The sequence below is a fragment of the Callorhinus ursinus genome, unplaced genomic scaffold, assembly GCF_003265705.2.
Source record: "Callorhinus ursinus isolate GAN/ISIS: 27379988/994484 unplaced genomic scaffold, GSC_fseal_2.0 scaffold38, whole genome shotgun sequence".
Taxonomy (NCBI): Eukaryota; Metazoa; Chordata; class Mammalia; order Carnivora; family Otariidae; genus Callorhinus; species Callorhinus ursinus.
In genome coordinates, this window is record NW_027397100.1 from 11621475 (window position 1) to 11634568 (window position 13094).

Genomic DNA, 13094 nt, shown 5'->3' on the forward strand with positions numbered 1-13094 from the left:
CATTCTCCAGAACAGACCACATATTAAGCCACAAACTGTTTCAATAAATTCAAAAGGAGCAAAATCATACCATACATCTTTTCTGATCACAATGCTATGAAACTGGAAATCAACCACAAGAAAAAATATGGAAAGAGCACAAATACATGGACGTTAAATAACGTGCTACTGACTACTGACTACTGACTCTTGGTCAACCAAGAAATCAAAGAGGAAATCAAAAAGTATATGGAGACCAATGAAAATGAGCACACAATGGTCCAAAATCTTTGGGATGCAGCAAAGGCTGTTCTAAGGGGCAAGTTTATAGCAATACAGGCCTACCTCAAGAAAAATCTCAAATAAACAACCCAATCTTAAATCTAAAGGAGCTACAAAAAGAACAAAACCCCAAACCAGTAGAAGGAACTAATAAAGATTAGATCAGAAATAAACAAAATTAAAACTGAAACAATGACAACAACAGAACAGATCAATGAAACCAGGAGCAGGTTCTTTGAAAAGATCAACAAACTTGAGAGGGCCCTGCGCCGCCTTTCTCCACAGGCACCGGCGCCGCTGCCTGCCCCTCCTTCCCAGCCATGGCATTCACGATCTCACCCTTCTCCTACATGCTGGCGCTGCTGCGCCGCCATCTTCTTCACCATCTGGCACATTATAGCATTTGATGAACTGAAGACTGATTACAGGAATCCTATATGTGGGAAACAGAACGCCACAACAACCACTGGTGCGTGTTCATTCAGACTCCGAGATCTCTGAGAAAGCTCGAGATTGCAGGGTTAAAAATAACCCGAAAGGATCAGAGTGAAATGCCCTTGGGATGTGTGTGGTCTGTTCTAAAGTACACAGCAGAAGATGCTTTCTAGATAGGAAGCCAGCTGTAAACACTGTACATTCCCTTCTTTGTTCTCTTATCCTGTGTTAAGGTCCGAGTACAATGGCGTTTACCATTAATTGATCACAGCCCATTACAGGTTTCTTTACTCCTTCTCCGCTCCCACTGCTTCTCTTAACTAACCCTGTGTACGTGGAAGAATGTGCCTTACTAAGCCCCTGCTGTAAATCATTATAGATCTGTATCATTGTAGAATGTATATTAGATTATGGAAAATAAGCCTCAGCACCTCAGGCTGTTAGCTCGGGGTCCCCTGTGCCTTGCTATACTGTCGTCTCTTTTTCTCAGTTCCTTCACCGCCCCAGGTCCCCGACTCTCAGAGGTCGACATCTATAGACCAGTGTGATACCCTGAATCCTCTTGTACTTCCAGAGTAACTCATCCATGCTTTCTTCTGTGTCATGTTTCTTTGTGCAGCAGAGTGGCTTACGCTGGGTCTCAGGATGCCCCTCTTGGCATATCATATTTGGAGGTAGATGAGTAGACCAGTGCTGAGTGGACCAGGACTCTATGACCCTACGACCATCATGAATGCAGACATTTTAGCGTATTGTCAGAAAGAAGGCTGGTGCAAATTAGCTTTTTATCTTCTAGCATTTTTTTACTACCTATATGGCATGATCTATGTTTTGGTGAACTCTTAGAACAACACACAGAAGAATTAGTCCAAAGTGCATGTAAAAAACCACCAAATGAAGGGATTCTATCCAGCAAGATCCTATTTCCAAGAGTAGCCTATGGAATCTGATCATTTACTTTAAAAAATGACTCCTTATTTTTTAAATGTTTCCACAGCTTTTGATTGTGGAAAGACTGTTTTCATATGTTATACTTGGATAAAGAATTTAAATGGAATTATGTATAAATTAATATAAAATGATTATCTCTGGTGTTGACAGGTTTGAACTTGCACTCCTTAAGGAACAGCCATAATCCCTTGAATGATTGCATTAATTATTGACTATCCTTAGTCCACTGGAAGGTTTTGTTATATATAGGAACTTGTAGGGCTCCTTTTGGTTTTATTGAAATGCCATCTAATTATAAATTAGCTGTAGATATCAGGTGCTTCTGAGGAGCTGAAAATATATATCTGACTTGTGGGAAACTTCATGGGTTTCCTCATTTATCATGTATGTGATTATATATGGACATATTTACAAAATAAGAGGAGTGGGATTTTTTTTCCCTCCAACTTGAATATTATCCCTGTATATTGCATGAATGAGAGACTTCCCATATTTCCATCAGAGTAATATACTTGCTTTAATTCTTAAGCATAAGTGAACATGATATAAAAATATATGCTGAGGGCGCCTGGGTGGCTTAGATAGTTAAGCGTCTGCCTTCGGCTCAGGTCATGATCCCAGGGTCCTGGGATCGAGTCCCACATCGGGCTCCCTGCTCCTTGGGAGCCTGCTTCTCCCTCTGCCTCTCTCTCTCTCTCTCTCTCTGTCTCTCATGAATAAATAAATAAAAATCTTTAAAATATATATATATATGCTGATTTACTTGTGAAGAATGCATTTAAAGCTATTTTAAATGTGTTTTAATTTATATATATATAAGATATATATAAGATATATATATATATATATATAAGATATCACTTATAAAGAAATTGGTTATTATAGTTAACTGTTCTAATCTGGTGGTAAAGGTATTCTTAAGAATTTGCAAGTACTTTAGATTTTCAAAACTGAATGAGAGAGAACATTGTATAACCATCCTGCTGTTCCTTTAGTGCAATACAATAAAACTCTGAAATTAAAAACAAAAAAGATTAACAAACTTGATAAGCCTCTAGCCAGACTCATCCAAAAAATTAAAAAATTAAAAAATTAATAAAAGGAGGACTCAAATAAAATCAGAAATGAAAAAGGAAACGTAACAACTGACACCACAGAAATACAAGGGATTATAAGAGAATATTATGAAAAATTATATCCCAACAAATTGGACAACCTAGAAGAAATAGGTAAATTCCTAGAAACATATAACCTCCCAAAACTGAATCAGGAAGAATAGAAAATTTGAACAGACCAATTACCAACAATGAGGTTGAATCAGTAATGAAAAAACTCACAACAAAAAAAGACGAGGACCAGATGGCTTCACAGGTGAATTCTACCAAACACTTAAAGAACAGTTAATACCTAGGGGTACCTGGGTGGCTCAGTTGTTAAGCATCTGCCTTCAGCTCCGGTTATGATCCCAGGGTCCTGGGATCGAGCCCCACATTGGGCTCCCTGCTCCGCAGGAAGCCTGCTTCTCCCTCTCCCACTTCCCCTGCTTCTGTTCTCTCTCTCGCTGTCTCTCTCTCTGTCAAATAAATAAATAAAATCTTAAAAAAGATTTTATTAAGAACAGTTAATACCTATTCTTCTCAAACTATTCCAAAAAATAGAAGAAGAAAGAAAGCTTCCAAATTCATCCGACAAGGCCAGCATTACCCTGACCCCAAAACCAGATAAAAACACCACAAAAAAAAAAAAAAAAAAGAGAACTACAGGCCAACATCCCTGATGAGCACAGATGCAAAAATCCTCAACAAAATATTAGCAAACCGAATCCCACAATACATTAAAAAAATCATTCACTACAATCAAGTGGGGTTTATTCCTGGGATGCAAGCATGGTTCAATATTTGCAAATCAATCAGTGTGATACATCACATCAACAAGAGAAAGCATAAAAACCATATGCTCATTTCAATAGATGCAGAAAAAGCATCTGACAAAATACAAAATCCATCATGATAACACCCTCAACAAAGTAGGTTTAGAGGAAACATACCTCAACATAATAACGGCCATATATGAAAAACCCACAGCTAACATCATTCTCAATGGTGAAAAATGGAGAGCTTTTCCCCTCAGATCAGGAACAAGACAAGGATGTCCACGCTCACCACTTCTTTTTCTTTTTCCAAAGATTTTTATTTACTTATTTGAGAGAGGGAAAGCACGAGCAGTGGGAGTGGGAGAGGGAGAGGGAGAAGCAGACTCCCCACTGAGCAGGGAGCCTGATGCAGGGCTCGATCCCAGGACCCTGGGATCATGACCTGAGCTGAAGGCAGATGTTTCACTGACCGAGCCACCCAGGCATCCCTCACCACTTCTATTCAACACAGTACTGGAAGTCCTTGCCACAGCAATCACACACACAAAAAGGAATAAAAGGCATCCAAATTGGTAAGGAAGAAGTAAAACTTTCGCTATTTGCAGATGACTTGATACTCTATATAGAAAACCCTAAAGACTCTACCAAAAACTACTAGAACTGATAAATGAATTCAGTAAAGTTGAGGATACAAAATCAATTACAGAAATCCATTGCATTTCTATACACTAATAATGAAGCAGCAGAAGAGAAATGAAGAAAACAATCCCGTTTACAATTGTATCAAAGAGAATGAAATACCTAAGAATAAATTTAACCAAGGAGGTGAAAGACCTGTCCTCTGAAAACTAAGAAATACTGATGAAAGAAACTGATGACAACACAAACCAATGGAAAGACATTCCATGCTCATGGATTTTAACAAATATTGTTAAAATGTCTATACTACCCAAAGCAAACTACAGACTTAATGCAATCCCTGTCAAAATACCAGCAGCATTTTTCACAGAACTAGAACAAAGAATCCCAAAATTTGTATGGAAACACAAAAGACCCCAAATAGCCAAAGCAATCTTGAAAAAGAAAAACAAAACTGGAAGTATCATGATTTCAGGTTTCAAGTTATACTACAAAGCTGTACTAACCAAAACGGTATGGTATTGGCACAAAAACAGACACACAAGTCGATGGAACAGAATAGAGACCCCAGAAATAAACGTGTGATGGTGTGGCCAATTAATCTTTGACAAAGAAGGCAACAATGTGCAATGGGAAAAAGACAGCGTCTTCAATAAATGGTATTGGGAAAATTGGACACCTACATGCAAAAGAATGAAATTGTACCACTTAAAAAAAAAAGATTTTATTTATTTGAGAGAGAGAGCACAAGTACAACTGGGGTGGGGGGCAGAGAGAGAAGGAGAAGCATATTCCCCGCTGAGCAGGGAGTCTGATGTGGGGCTCAGTCCCAGGACCCTGAGATTATGACCTGAGCCGAAAGCAGAAGCTTGACCAACTGAGCCACCCAGGTGCCCTGAAACTGTACCACTTTCTTACATCACACACAAAAATAAACTCAAAATGGATTAAGGACCTAAATTTGAGACTGGAAACCATAAAAATCTTAGAAGAAAGCACAGGGAGTAATTTCTCCAGCACTGGCCATAGCAACATTTTCTAACTATGTCTCCTGAGGCAAGGGAAACAAAAGGAAAAATAAAGTTGGGATTACATCAAAATAAAAAGTTTCTGCACAGTGAAGGAAACAATCAACAAGACCAAAAGGCAACCTACAGAATGGGAGATATTTGCAAATGAAATATCTGATAAAGGGTTAGTATCCAAAGTATATAACTTATAAAACTCAAAACACAAAACACAAATAATCCAATTAACAAATAGGCAGAAGACATAAACAGACATTTCTCTAAGGAAGACATACAGATGGCCAAAAGACACATGAAAAGATGCTCAACATCACTCATCATCAAGGAAATGCAAATCAAAATTACAATAAGGTGAAAAAAACTATAATGAGATATTACCTCTACCTCTCAGAATGGCTAAAATAAAAAAAAAAAAAACACAAGAAAGAGCACGTGTTGGAGAGGATGTGGAGAATAAGGAAAACTCTCATGCACTGTTACTGGGAATACAAACTGCAGTAGCCACTCTAGAAAACAGTATAGAGGTTCTTCAAAAAGTTAAAAATAAAATTATCCTATGATCCAGTAATCACACTATTGGGTATTTACCCAAGAAATACAAAAGCACTAAAATTCAGTGGGATACACGAACCCCTATGTTTATTGCAGCGTTATTTACAATAGCCAAATTATGGAAGAAGTCTAAGTGTCCATCAATAGAAGAATGGATAAAGAAGATGTGATAGACACACACAGACACACACACACACACACAGGAATATAATTCAGCCATAAAAAATAATAAAATCTTGCCATTTGCAACAACTTGGATGGAGGTAGAATATAATGCTAAGCAAAAAAGTCAGTGAGATAAAGAGAAATACCATATGACTTCACTCATATGTGGAATTTACAAAACAAATGAGCAAAGAAGAAAAGTTAAAGAGAGAGAGAAACCAAGAAACAGACTCTTAACTATAGAGAACAAACTGATGGTTACCAGAAGGGAGGTGGGATTGGGGAGGATGGGTGAAATAGGTGATGGGGACTAAAGAGTATACTTATTATGATGGACACTGCACCATATACAGAATTGTTGAATCACTACAGGTACACCTAAACAAATATAACACTTATGTTAGCTATACTGGAATTAAAATTAAAAACTTAATAAAAATAAAAATAAAAAAACTGGACATTAAAACATGCCAATCACATAACTATAGCAAATATAAAATAATAAGGAATCAATCCAATGAATGATATGCCAGACCTCTACACAGAAAACTATGAAACATTATAAAAAAAAATGTTAAAAAGATGTCAGTGAGTGGAGGGCTATACCATATTCATGGATAGGAAATTTTAATATTGTAAAGATTCCCATGTTGATGCATAGATTTGATACAATCCCAATAAAAATCCCAGGAGGGCTTTTTTTTTTCTGGTGGAATTTGAAAAGTTATTCTAAAATTTATGTGGAAATGCAGAAGTTTAAGAATAGTCAATACAATTTTGGGGAACACCAGAAAAGAAGTTATTCTATCATGTATAATAATTGTAACAGTATGGAATTGGCACAAAGACAGACTAAAAGACAAATAGAAAAGAATGGATATTCCAGAACCAGATCCACATATAAACAAATGGTTAATTACAAACGTAAGGAATTAACAGTCTTTTCAGTACATGATGCTGGGTGAATTGGATATCTATAAAGGAAAAAAAAAGGAAATTTCACATCATGCCATACCCCAAAATTAATTCCAGGTGGACAGCACTGTCAGACTATATCACCATTAACCACAATTAATTAATTTAATTAAAAGTGAATAAAATTTAAAATTCAGTGCATCAGACATACTAGCCACATTTCAAGTGCTCAAGAGCCATATGTGGCTAGTAGCTACCATACTGGATAGCACAGCTACAGAACAGTTTCATCGTTGCAGAATGTTCTATGGGACAGCACTGCTCTAGAAGTCGTAAGAGAATATCTTCATGAATTTAGGTAAGAAAAAATGTCCTAAACAGAATTTAAAAAAAAAAACATGTTAACTATAAAAGAAAAGCTTGAATAATTGGACCTCATTAAATTAGGATATCCTGGGGTGCCTGGGTGGCTCAGTCCATTAAGCATCTGCCTTCGGCTCAGGTCATGATCTCCGGGTCCTGGGATCCAGCCCAGCATCGGGCTCCCTGCTCAGTGGGGAGCCTGCTTCTCTCTCTCTCTATCTCTCTCTCTCTCCCCCCGTTTGCCCCTCCCCACCGCTCATTCTTCTCTCTCTCAAATAAATAAATAAAATCTTTAAAAAAAATTAGGAACTCCTTTTCAACAAATAACACTATAGAGAGTGAAAATACAAGACACAGAATGGGATAAGAGCCAGGACTAGGGTGAAGCAAGTGAAGTACTTGGCTTGGACACAAATTTTTAAGGAGATGCCCAAAACTCAGTAATCAAGACAAGCAAGATGTTAATGCAATATTTTAAAAAATTATAATTAATGCAAAAAACCACCATGATGAACAAAATATCAAAATTTTCAATAAAGATAAGTATCAGTGTTTCTGATGTTTCCTTTTGCCTCAAGCCCCAATATGACTTGACAACACTATGGGAAATGATATTTGCAACATGTACACAACAAGTATCTATAATATTTAAAGAACTCTTATAGATCGATAAGAATGTCAGACAATCCAACAGAAGAAACAGTCCCAAGACTTGATTGATATTTCATAAAACAAGATATCCAAATGGCCAATAAATATATTAAAAGATACTTAACTTTGTTAGTCATCAAGAAAATTAAAATTAAAAACAAAAGCTTCCACAATGGCTAAATGTAAAAGACAATACCAACTGTTGATGAGGATGTAGAAGAAACAGAAATCTCAGACATGACTGGTGGGAGTGTAAAATGCTTTTGGACTTTGGAAAACTGGCAGTGGCTATTAAAGCAGAATTTAACACATGTTCTGTGACTCAGCAATTCCACTTCTAGATAACTCAATAGAAATGTACTGATATATTCATCAAAAAACTGTTCAAGAATGTTCCTAGTAGCACTGTTCATAATAGTCCTCAACTGGAAATCTAACCATCCACCAATAAGGAAATGGATAAACACACTATGGCATATTAATTCATGAAATACTATACAACATTGAGAATAAACAAAATATGACTACATAAAGTAACATAAACAAATCTTACAAATCAATATTAAGCAAAAGAAGTCACACATTAAAAAAGTACATACACACATATATAAAGCCCCCCAAACAAGCAAAACTTAAACATGGTGTTAGAAGTCAGTTCGTGGTCACCCTTTGGAAAGGAAGGGACTTACAGGACCTAAGGGGGCTTTGTGTGCTGATAATGTCCTATTTCTATTTATTTTTTTAAAGATCCATCCATCTCTCTTAGAGAGAGAAGGGGAGAGCATGTGCACATGCGTGTGTGCTGGGGGAGGGGCAGGAGAGAAGCAGACTCCCTGCTAACCAAGGAGCACCAAGCCCAACATGGGGGCTCAGTCTGACAACCCCAAGATCACAACCTGAGCCAAAATCAAGAGTCGGATGCCCAACCAACTGAGCCACCTGGGTGCCCCATGTCCTATTTCTATACCTAGGTTCTGGTTTCCTGAGTGCGTTCACATGGTGGAGACTTTTTTGTTCAATAAAAACACTTAAAAGAAAATAAAAGTATTTCTAGACCATTCAGGAGCTCAGGGAAGAGGGAGATGAGGATTTTAAAAATTAAGCAATGAAATGATAAAGTCAGCTACCACAACATACCTTCTCTGACCCGGCTCTCTCTACCCCAGCTAAGGCAATTACTTTTGGTTGTCCTCTTATCCACAAGCATCCTTGCAAGTAGGGGAAACTAGTCTTCGTTTTCCCATTGGATGCGCAGGAGGATGGCAGCCCTGAGCAGGCCAATGACTAGACTAAAGCGTCACAGTCAGGGGTAGATGTGGTACCAAAAACTGGTCCCCTAATTTCTGCTCCTGAGCTTTGTGAACCAGGACCTGCTACTCCTGTGAGCCAGGCCACCTGACCACTCTGAGGTTAGGCTCTAAGCCATGAATGCATTCCCTAGGGTCCAGTGAATTTTTCTCTGTGTCCTTAATTTATAGTGATGGCAAAGACGGGATGGCCTCCTGATTTATTTCAGTTGAACAGACTTAAAGCAGATATCCTGTGAGTTATCACTGCGTACACTTCCCTGGAAGCAGATGTCAAGTGGTGCAGCTACAGAACATAAGGAGACAATTTGAAATAACCACTTTTCTCCCTTCTCAAAACCCAATTACTGACTATTAAATGAGGCCTGATGGCACTTGAGAGCAGAATAAACCTAGGGAAGAGTAAAACACATAACATCTGGGATCCCGTCTACAACGACTATTTCTAAACAATAGAGTCACACTTCTCATCCTTTCATCTTTTAAACAAGATTCAAATTGTGATTTAGAATGTTTTGAATGTAGTATTTTTGCTTCAAGCTGATTCATTTTTAAAAACACCTGAATATAAACAAAGAATCTGTAAGCAAAGTTTTGGGGAACAGATGGAGACAGAACTGGGCTGTCTAGCAGGCAATTTATGGCTGAATCCTGCCTTGTGGGGGCCACTAGGGGGACTTATGGAACTCTCCACCCTCTCCCATGCCCCCATTTTTCTTCGTTTTCCTCAGGATAGCTGCCTTATGAGCAACACACAGACCTCTAAGAGTAGAGGGACTACTTTGGCCCCCAGACCCAGCTACACAGGTATTTAAGTTGGATAACTCTAACTTTACAATTCTTTCCAATTTCCTCCCTAAAATCTGAATAAATCTTCCCTCTCCAACTGAAGTTAGTTTTCTCTCAAATCATAATCTATTTCTTTGTGTATATTTTCCTCTCTGAATTGTATTCTTTTTTTATTTCAACCAAAGATGACACCCTGGGCCCTTCCCCTCACCCCCTCATCTGATCTTTTTGGTTCCTATTTTCTATTTCTCTTTTATAAGAACTCTTCTCTCTTTTGGACTAATGTTGTGGCTCTGGTTCTTTACCTCTTTTGCCCAACTCTGAACATCTGGCTTCTTTGCTTCCTGGTGCCGGGCTGTTTAGAATGCTTACCTATATGCAGAAGTGCTTGGAATAAAGAAACATTCATGGTAAAACCAAGAGATGGCAAGTTTTGTGTTATTTTAACTTTTGAAATTCCTCCAGACAGTCTTGAAGACTGTCTAGAGGACTAGAAACAGCTCTTTTTCCAGAAAGATTGCATTCTAACCCAGGGCCACTTACACAAAATGGGGGTTATTGCACTTGACAGTAAAACAGCCAATTGAAAGTAATTGTCTCAATCGGGGTTATACATTTCCTTATACTGTTGAATTTTCAGAGCTCCAAAGCAACAAAATCCCGTATGCGGTTTCCTAGACCAAGGTTTGCCTTTCAAAGCCTCAACCTGACAGATACTGAAACCAAATACTTCAACCTACAATTTACTTTTTTTGAGGTAAGGTTTGATCTCCTTTTCCTCTGCCTGACAGGATGTTTGAGTGACCAAATCAAAAGGCTATAGTGGGCCCCTCCCCCCATTCCTGGTAATTACCTTTGCATGGGGCCCTCCTGCTGAGGACTGTGCCCAAAGTGAAGCCATCGGTGTTAGTGTCCCGATCCTTAATGAGATCCCCATGGTTTAAGCAGAAGAGACGCAGACATGCTCCTTACCTTCAAGTGTGAGTCAGAGTCTTTTCCCTTATTTTCAGAGCAGTTTGGCCAAAGGAATTATTTCATTCTCAGGGCTCAGCGTGGTTGGGAGATTTGTAACTTCATGCTTCCAGGGTATGGTTCCATTATTCCCTGGACTTGCTCTTCATACTGTCTGTGTTTTCGGCTCATTGCAACATGGCTGCTCCCTCCATGAAGGTTCTCCTTTCCTACATGTATCTCAATAGAGCTCCGAGTTCTGACACAGTGAAGGGTAGAGACCCGAACCCTTCTCTTCTCTGGTACCATCTCACTTACCTGTCTACAAGGCATGGTGGTGGCCAAGGCTGCTTTTACAATAATTTAGGTGCTTAGATATTTAGAAAAATTCTGCACCCAAATAAGAAACTGTGATTCTGAAACTCCAATCAGTGAAATGTGCCAGGCAAAAATCATCTAGGCACCAAGGGCTTGGGAAAATTTTTACTATAGAAGAAACAAACAAACAAAAAATAGAAGAAGATGAAAAGGAGGAAGGAAGGAGGAGGAGGAAGAGGAGGAAAAGAAACTGAGTCCACAGATATACTAAGCATAGATATCGTACTAACCAAAACACCGGCTGAGAAAGAGAAAGAGATTTCTTCTCCCCACACTGGGGCTCACCTCTCACTATACAGGGCCCTGTCCCAGGAGTCGTCAGTAGCAGCTCTCTGTGGTCAATAACAGATAATTCCAGACCAAAAGAAGGGTTCTGAACTCAAGATGTTGTTTTTAGATCAATGATTCTCCAAGTGAATCCAGGGATCTCTGGTGGGTCTGCAAAGATTCTTCCAATCGTTTTGTGGGCTGGGTCAAAATGCAAGGCGTAGAAGTATGTTGGGTGTTTTTTTCTTTTTTCCCTTTGAAATATAATTTCCACTGCAGATTTCAATCAAAACTTAAAAGCACCAAAACAAGCATTTTTAAAAGGAGCTACAAATAATTGACAGGAATTCAGCAAAAACACCTCAAAAATGTTTTCTTTTGTTTGTTTGCTGGTTTATTTATTTAATCTACTAAACAGGTAAGACTCTTTTGTCCTGCTCAAGTAGTCTAAGGACTAAAACTCTTGTAAGACTCACCGGTCCAGATAAAAAGGTGAACCTTACAAAGCACATATTTTTGAGGGGAGGAAAGCCAGGTCCTTTCTTCCCTGTTTCCCATTTCCTAGTGTCATTTACTTCCTGGTCCTCTCTCAGCACTGCTTTTTAGTTCAATGCCCAGATCCCTGAAGTCAGAAGCAGCCACTGCCAGAAAGAACCTTTTTCTGTGGCCACAGTTGTCTTTTCTCAGGTTTCTATTCCAGGGAGCAGGAGCTCAGGTGTGGGGTGAAAGGGATGTCAATTGAGGCTGTAGCTTAAGATGATCTGTATTTCCTCATCCTAGCCCCACAGCAAAAGTTAACCCCAACAGAGCCTGGACTGCTGGAGAGGACTTTTTTTTTTTTTTTTAGATTTTATTTATTTGACAGAGAGAGACACAGAGAGAGAGGGAACACAAGCAGGGGGAGTGGGAGAGAGAGAAGCAGGCCTCCTGCGGAGCAGGGAGCCCGATGTGGGGCTGGATCCCAGGACCCTGGGATGGTGACCTGAGCCGAAGGCAGACGCTTAACGACTGAGCCACCCAGGCGCCCCTGGAGAGGACTTTTTGAGTTACCTCATGACCCAGTTATTAGCTATAAAGCATGACAAAGCTACCATGCCATGAGATAAAATTTAGTACTTATGGCTACGTCTGCCTTTCCCTCTCTAACAGAGCAAGGTACACATTCAGCTATTTGTTGGACCAATTTGCACACTCATAATTTCTTAGAAGGATTTCAAAACAGGCTGACTACCCCATAGGTAAATGGTATGGAAGCTGTAAATTGGAATGGACTTGGAGACCTCTAATTGGATTTTGCTGAAGTATGTGCAATATTATTTACCTATCTGTATAATTCCTTCATGTGTACAAAGTGCTCTCTGATAATTCAGATGCCACCCTGAATTTCCTAGATTCTGTTAGCCCTCTTAATCCTTTGGTGCAGACCCACCCAAGAATAAAGGGAATGATGTTCTTCCTACCGTGCTTGGTAAGGTGAAAACAACTTATTCACTCTTTCAGTGTGATTGGGGAAAAAAAAAGAAAGGAAGGAAGGAAGGAAGGAAGGAAGGAAGGAAGGAAGGAAGGAAG

At 39.0% G+C, this 13094-nt stretch overlaps 1 pseudogene; it reads left to right on the forward strand.

Annotated features, from left to right (window-relative positions):
- Positions 1–581: 581 nt before the first annotated feature.
- Positions 582–2203, forward strand: LOC112827886 (protein cornichon homolog 1-like; annotated as a pseudogene).
- Positions 2204–13094: the final 10891 nt, after the last annotated feature.